The sequence below is a fragment of the Pteropus vampyrus genome, unplaced genomic scaffold (genome assembly GCF_000151845.1).
Source record: "Pteropus vampyrus isolate Shadow unplaced genomic scaffold, Pvam_2.0 Scaffold1, whole genome shotgun sequence".
Classification (NCBI taxonomy): domain Eukaryota; kingdom Metazoa; phylum Chordata; class Mammalia; order Chiroptera; family Pteropodidae; genus Pteropus; species Pteropus vampyrus.
The window spans coordinates 619671-627533 of record NW_011888782.1 but is presented as its reverse complement, the minus strand read 5'-3'; the positions used below and the strand labels follow the sequence as shown (position 1 = coordinate 627533).

The following is a 7863-nucleotide window of genomic DNA, read 5'->3' as shown; positions in this document are numbered from 1 at the left end:
GCGCGCCCGCAGCGGAGAATGAGGTTCGCCATCTGCGCCCTGCTCTGCGCGGGGGCCCTGGGTGAGTGCACGCTGAGAGCTGGTGTGGGGACCAGCCCTCCAGGACAGCGGCGCCTTTTAAGGCTCAGCCATAGCGGGACACTGTACCCCCTGGGTCTAAGGGGTCTTGAAACAGCCTAGCACCTGGCTGGCCCCAACCTGCCTTCTGCCTGCAGGTGCACCTGTGCACCTGACCGACCTTGGTCTTCGCAGAGACCCTGTAGCTTAGGGCCACGGTTCACAAACTGACCAGCCAGCCAAATCCTGCCTCCTGCCTGATGAATATATAGCTGGATGGGCTATGAATGGTTTCCACATCTTTAAAAGGTTGAAAGAAAATCAAAATAAGAACAATAATTTTGACACATGAAAATCATATAAAATTCAAATTTCAGTGTCCATAAATAAAATTATATTGGAACACCATCATGCTCGTCCAGGTATGTGTTGTCCTTGGCTGCTTCCAGGCTTCAGGGGCAGAGTTAAGTAGTTGCCACAGAGACTGTGTGGCCCACAAAGCCTAAAATATTTATTCACTTAGCCCATTATAGAAAAAGTTCATGACCTCTGGTCTAGAGACTGTTGATCCAGTTTACAGCGACAGAGGAGAGAAAGGATTTTTCCAGGGCTCACTGGTTATTATTAGGAGGGGTTAAGAGGGAAGGGCACATGTCAGATATGCTTGAATTGTTCGGTGTCTAACCACAGAAGGATCTTTCCTGTTTTGACCTGTATTATGCCTCCTCCTCATGCCTACCACACACCAGGGAGGTAGGGGAAAGATAACCACCTTAGAATGGGATCCATCTGCCACTCAGTGCTGTGTGACTCTAGGGTGCACCTTCGCCTCTCTAAACTGGTTTCCTCAGTAGTTCAGGAGAAATTGCTTTTTCACAACCAGCACACAATAGCTGTGAAAGTGAAATGAGATAATGTATCTAATGGCAGAGCTCTAGACACAGGTGAATTATCACCGGTAAAAATCTTGCACATATGTATGAGGGGGCCCATCCCATGTTATGGGGCAGGTAGGGCTCTTGGCTGGGTAACTGTAAGGAAGGTAATGGTGCAAGGTCAATGAGCTCAGGCACATGCAGAGCCCTCCCTGGCTCAACAGCTGTTGGTTCTGTCCAGCCCCGGTTCTGTCATGTCTCAAGCTGTCTAGAATAAAATTTCTGTAGTAGAGCATCTGACATGGGGGGGAGGTGTAACCTGAGCAGGGCAGAGAGAGGAGAAGGTAGGAAGGACTAGGAGCACTGTGATGGGCCCCCCTGGCCCAGAACTGCCACTGTGATGGGCCCCCCTGGCCCAGAACTGCCACTGTGATGGGCCCCCCTGGCCCAAGACCTCACGACGAGCCCTGCCAGGGCTGGGGAAGCCTGGAAAGGTAGAGCACAGCCGTGGTCCAGCTACCTATGGCCATAGAGAAATCCAGGGGGAAGCCCCACCCCGCCTCACAAACACACAACTGCCTTGGTCTCTCCCCAGTTCTTCCTGAACGGGGCTTCTGTTGTTTGTTCTTCCTCTAGCTTCTCTACCGGTGGTGTCAGGGGCTGACCAAAAGTTCATTTTCCCGATTGGCTCTGTGTTTATAAACCAGAGGCAAGAGCTGCCTGCCCCCTGCCTCCCAATTCCTTCTATCTTGGCCACTGGACAAGGCTGGAGTTTAGGATGTGCTTTCTTCAAAGCTCAGTGACAAAAACTGTTCTGGTGACAAATGACAGAAATGCAACCAAACTAGCTTAAACTAAAAAGACCAAAGGAAAGGGGGTGGTGATTAATAGTACTTTTAAGAACTAAGAACCAGAGGCCCAGATTAGCCTGCACCTCTGCCTTGGCCTCTACCTCCTTTCTCGGCCTCTCCTTCTCCTGGGGCTTGAGAGATTTCTCTGTGAAGTGAGCATGTGGCCACCAGCAGCTTTCCCCTTCCAGGATCAGTTTGAAATATTCACAGTGGGCGTAGTTGCCCCTTCTTGAAATTGTCACATGATTTGGTGGGGTGTTATCAATGATTGGCCTAGTCTAGGTTACTTGACTCTGTTTACCCTTAGCTTGCTTGCACACTTTCTCTCTTTTTAAAATCACTTTTATTGAATTGTAAGTTACATATAATAAAATGCACTCTTTAAATCTACACACGATTCAATGAATTTTGACAAACATACCTGCACATGTGGCTACCATAATCAAGATATAGAACATTTCCATCAACCCTACCCCTTTCCTGTCGTTCCTACTTTTTGCCACTTTAGATAAGTTTTTCCTTTTCTAGGATTTCACATCAATGGAATCATACAATACATAATTTTTTTGTGTCTGCCTTTTTCAATTCAGCCTAATTGTTTAGAAATTCATCCATATCGTTGTGTGTATCAAATTTCATTTCTTTTTAGTGCTGAGTAGTATTCCATTGTATAGCCTTACCATAGCTTGTTTACCCATTTCTTTGTTGATGGACATTTAGGTTGACTCCAGTTTGGGGATGTTATGAATAAACCTGCTACAAATACTGGAGTACAAGGCTTTGGGTAGACATGTGTTTCTTTTCTTCCGAGTAAATATCTAGGAGTAGAATTGCTGAGTCATAATCCTAAGTGTATATTTAACTTGTTAAGAAAATGTCAAACTTTTCTGAGTAATTGTATAATTTTACATTCCCACCAGCAATGTATGAGAATTTCAGTTGCCTCACATCCTGCAAACACTTGACGCTGTCGATCTTTTCACATTTAGCCATTCTAATAGGTGTGTTGTGGTATATCACAATGGTTTTAATTTGCATTTCTTTGATGAGTAATGATGTTGATTATCTTTTCATATTCTTATCGTCTACTTGTATATCTTATTTTCTGAGGTATCTGTACAAATCGTTTCCCATCTTTAATTGGATTATTTGACTTATTATTGAGTTTAAAAGCCCTTTATATGTTCTGGATATAAGTCCCTGGTCGGATAGATGTGTTGCATTTGTATGCGTAAGTTTCTGGGTTAGCTTTTAGTTTTCTAAATGATGTCTTCTGAAGAGCAGATGTTTTACATTTTGATCAGTTGCACTTACCAAATTTTTCTTCTTTTTTGTTATTATGTTTTATATCCTCTGTAAAAATATGTGTTGCATTTGTATGCATCAGTTTCTGGCTTAGCTTTTAATTTTCTAAATGATGTCTTCTGAAGAGCAGATGTTTTACATTTTGATCAGTTTCACTTACCAAATTTTTCTTCTTTTCTGTTATGTTTTATATCTTCTGTAAAAATATAATTGGCTATGTTAGAATTGCAATATTTTCCTGTTTTATTTTAGAAGTTTTATAGTTTCAGCTTTTATGTTTTGAGGTTTAGATACCATTTCAGTTAATGTTTGTGAATGGTGGGAAGTGAGGGTCGAGATTCAGTTTTCTCATGTGGATATCCAGTTATTCCAGGACTTGTTTTTGAAAAAATATCCTTTTCCCACTGAATTACCTTGGCAGCTTTGTTGAAAATCTACCGAATCTATGTGGGTCAATTTCTAGACTCTCTATTCTGTCCCACTAAACTAAATTTCTCTCTTTGTGCCAATATCACACTGTCTTGGTTCCTGCAGCTTTATAGGAAATCTTGAAATCAGGTAGCAGTAAGTCCTGAACTCTATTACACTACTTCAATGTTGGTTTGGCCATTTAGAACCTTTGCATACCTATATACATTTTTGATTCAGTTTATCAATTTCTATAAAAACACATTTAGTCTTGGATTATTGTTGAGATTGCATTTAATCTATATATCATTTTGAGGAGAAATGGCATCTTAACAAAATTCAGTTTTCTAATCCATGAACATTCTATATCTATTTATTTAGGTCTTCTTTTATTTATCTTGGGAATGTTTTGTAGTTTTTATTGTATAGGTTTTGTTAATAATTTGTTAAATTTATCCCCAGCTATTTCATATTTTTGATAGTTTTTTAAATTTCATTTTACAGTTTTTCTTTTTTCTTTTCTTTTCTTTTTTTTTTAAGGTGAGGCAACCCTTGGTTAATCTCATAGATTGCAAGGACCTTGTCAGCTTACAATCCCTTATTTTTTATTTTTTACTCCTACGGCACCCAGTCTTCCTAGGTGGTCTCCCATCCAAATACTAACCAGGCCCAACCCCGCTTAGCTTCCGAGATCAGACGAGATTAGGCTTGTTCAGGGTGGCATGGCCGTAGACTAGTTTTTCTTTTTAATATTAGAGATTCAATTGGTTTTACTATATGGACCTTGAATCCTATGACCTTTCGAAACTCACTTTCAGTTCTAGTAGCTTTTTTGTAGATTCCTTAACATTTTTCTGTATAGACAAACATGTTACCTGTGAATAAAGACAATTTTATATCTTATTTTCCAGTCTGTATGCCTTTTATTTCTCTTTCAGGTCTTTTTAAAATAGCTAAGATCTCTCATACAATGTTAAAACAGAAGTCGTGAAAGTGTACATCTTTGCCTTGTTTCTGACCTGAAGGGAAAAGCATTCAGGCTCTCACCATTAAGTATGATATTAGCTGTAGGATTTTATAGATATTCTTTATCATGTGCAGAGCCCTCCCTGAGGACACACCCTTCTATTACTAGTTGGCTTGGAGTTTTGAATTGGCAAGTACTCTTTCTGTTTTATTAAGATAATCATATGAATTTTTCTCTTTTATTCTGTAGTATGGTGAATTATACTGATCGATTTTTGTACATTAAATCAACTTTGCAGTCCTGGGAAAAGGGATAAACTTATATACATGTGTATTTAATTTTTTTGCTGGATTTTGATTTATTAATATTTTGTAAAGGATTTTTTTAAATGTTCACGGGGACTATTTGGCTGTGGTTTTCTTGTAATGCCTTTGTTTGGACTTGGTATCAGGTTAATGCTCGCCTTAGAAAATGAGTTAGTTTTCCTTCCTCCTCTATAACTAGTCTGTGCAACACTGGTATTATTTCTTTCTTAAGTGTTGCTAGAATTCACCAGTGTAACCACCTGGGTCTGGCACTTCCTTTAACATTTATCATATTGTAAGTTTGCTATTACCAAATTCTCTCAACATTTGTTTGCCTGATAAAATTTGTTTTTGCCTCCAGTTCTGACAGTTATTGTCATTGGGTATAGATTTCTAGGTTAGCAGGTTATTTTCCTTTTAGTACTGTAATGATATTCTATTGTCAGAAACTCGTGGTTTCTGACAAAAAGTCTATTCTATTGTCAGAAACTCGTGGTTTCTGACAAAAAGTCTGCGATGTTTGTCTTTGTTTCTTTCCTCTGGTTCTTTTAGAATTGCAAGATCATAGTTTTCATTACATTTGGGAAAATTCTGGCCAAATATTTCTTCACATATTTTTCTGATGCCTTCCCCCCTTTTATTCCTAGGACTACGGTTACACATACAACATATACACATATAAACACATGTGTCACTTGCTGTTATATGACAAGTCATCATGGCTCTGTTCATTTGTTTTTGTCTTTTTTTCTCTTTGCGCTTCATTTTGGGTAGTTTTAATAATGTCTTCCAGATCATCTTTTTTATTTCTGGAGTACTAACCTGCTGAAACTTCTATTCAGTAGAATTTTCATTTCAGATATTCTGTTTTTCATCTCTAGCAATTCTTTTGGGCTCTTTTTATATCTTACATTTGTTTCCTCGATATATTCGTGTTTTCCTTTAAATCTCTGAGCATACTCGTAACATTGAAAATAGCTATTTTAAAGTTATTTTCTGTTCTACTGTGTAGTAATTTTATTGGTTGCTGGACCTTGTGAATTTTACCTTGTCGAGTCTTGGATTTTTGTCATTTTTTATTTAAAGGGTGTTCAACTTTGTTCTTGTAGGCAGTCATTATTATCTTCAGATCAGCATAATCTTTTTAAGATTAGTTTTAGGCTGTGTTTAGGATACCCTTTATTCTAGGGCTAGCTTAGCCTACTTCTGGAATTTTTAGTAAATGCACGTTTATTCAGTGAGATGTTTCTCCGCTATGAATGGTGGGAACTCAAATGATTCCTGACTGCATTTGAGCCCTGGGAAATGTTTGGCCTAAGTTCACAATTAAAATTTCTTCTTCTAGCAGTTGTCCCTGCCTGGCCACCACAGTGCTCAAATTGGTACTTAGCCAGAATCTCAAGCGTATACAGATTCTGAATCTCGATCTCTCTCCTCTCTCTCTTTTTGTACTCCCTGCTCTTTGATTTTCTGTGCTGCAAATTCTAATTGCCTCAGCATTATGTAACCATGATCTTTGTCTCCTAAACTTGGAAAAGACCGACAAACTATTTAGTTTTCTCTTCTCTGCCCTGCCATCTGGAAATGCTGTACAGAAAAAAAGCTGGGGTGATTATGGGGCTCACCTTATTTCCCCTTTTTCAGGGGTCACAGTCCTGCACTTTTGTTATCCAATGTTTTCAAACATATTTTTAATGTTTTTTTTCCCCCCAGATTTTAAAAAATTGTTTAGTGCTAGGGCAAATCTCACATCAGCTACTTTTTCATAAGTGGAAGCAGAAGTTCATCCCGGCTTTGGTGTTGTGTTTTGTTTTGTTTTGTTTGTTTTGTTTTGTTTTGTGTGTGTTTGGTATTTGTTTAGTTCTCTATTTTAATACTGTATTTCTGTCAAGACTTTAGCTTTTCCCCTAACAATGTAACTTCATTTACTGTTTTACACTCACACTTTAAACAAATTAGAAGTACAAAAACTGCAGTTTTAATCATTTAAACGTAAGCACAGTGGTGACTGAAAATACAAACTTTTAAAAGGGAGTTCCCAGTAAGGGCATATCTTTGAAAAAGAAAACCGCCGTAACTCTTTGTATAACTTGATCTGCCTACAAAGCTGTTTTCGTTTATAAAGTTGTATTGTCTCTACTGTTACCAGTCATTTCTAAGCATAACATGCTTTAACAATCTATACTAGCACATGGAGCAAACATGCCTTGAAAGGCTCAAAATGCAAATATAAGCTATTACTCCAAACATACTCTGCACAAGGACACATGACCTATATAGTTCTATTCACCTGCTTGCTGCCTTCCCTGGGCTGCTATCCAAGGCTTTTACAAATAAAGTGGAGGGGCCCCATTTGTCACACTTTGTCTTTGATATGGGACTCTGTCCAAGGTAATTTGATATCTCCTGTCCCATTTAATTCTGTATATCCTACTTACAGATAGTTAACAGGCAGTATAGATTTTGGAGTCAAACAGACTTGGGCGATTAGCTTTATCTCAGATTACTTAATGTACCTGATAAGGCTTTTCTCTTTAATCTTACCTACAAAACGGGCACAACAATATATAAGAGGTAGGACTTTTGTGGACATTGGAGGAGAGTAACGTGCTTTGCACACCATCTGACATATAGGGCCTCATCAAAAACTGGTGCTGTTACTGCTGTAACTCGTCTTCTAAATTTCATAGAAAATAACATTTTGCTGTATAAAGAACTTATACAAATCAACAACAAAAAACAAACAATCCAATTAAAATACGGGCAGAAGCCTGAATAGAAATTTTTCCAGAGGAAATACAGATGGCCAATAGACATATGAAAAGATGCTCAAGGTCACTAATCATCAGAGAAATGCAAATTAAAATCACAATGAGATATTGCCTCACATCTGTCAGAATGGCTATCATCAATAATCAAAGAACAACAAGTGTTGGCAAGGATGTGGAGAAAAGGGAATTCTCATACACTGTTGGTGGCATCGCAAAGTGGTATAGCCACTATGGAAAACAATCTGGAGGTTCCTCAAGAAATTAAAAATGGATCTACCTTTTGACCCAGCAATTGTACTTCTGGGTATTTAGCCCCCCCAAAAA

At 38.6% G+C, this 7863-nt stretch overlaps 1 protein-coding gene and 1 pseudogene across 1 annotated transcript in view; one reads left to right on the top strand and one right to left on the bottom strand.

Annotated features, from left to right (window-relative positions):
- The window catches only part of LOC105288470 (inhibitor of carbonic anhydrase-like), a 48590-nt gene that overhangs the window by 1917 nt on the left and 38810 nt on the right, over positions 1–7863 (top strand). The gene's annotated exons all lie outside the window — the stretch shown is intronic.
- On the bottom strand, positions 4112–4230 carry LOC111736427 (annotated as a pseudogene).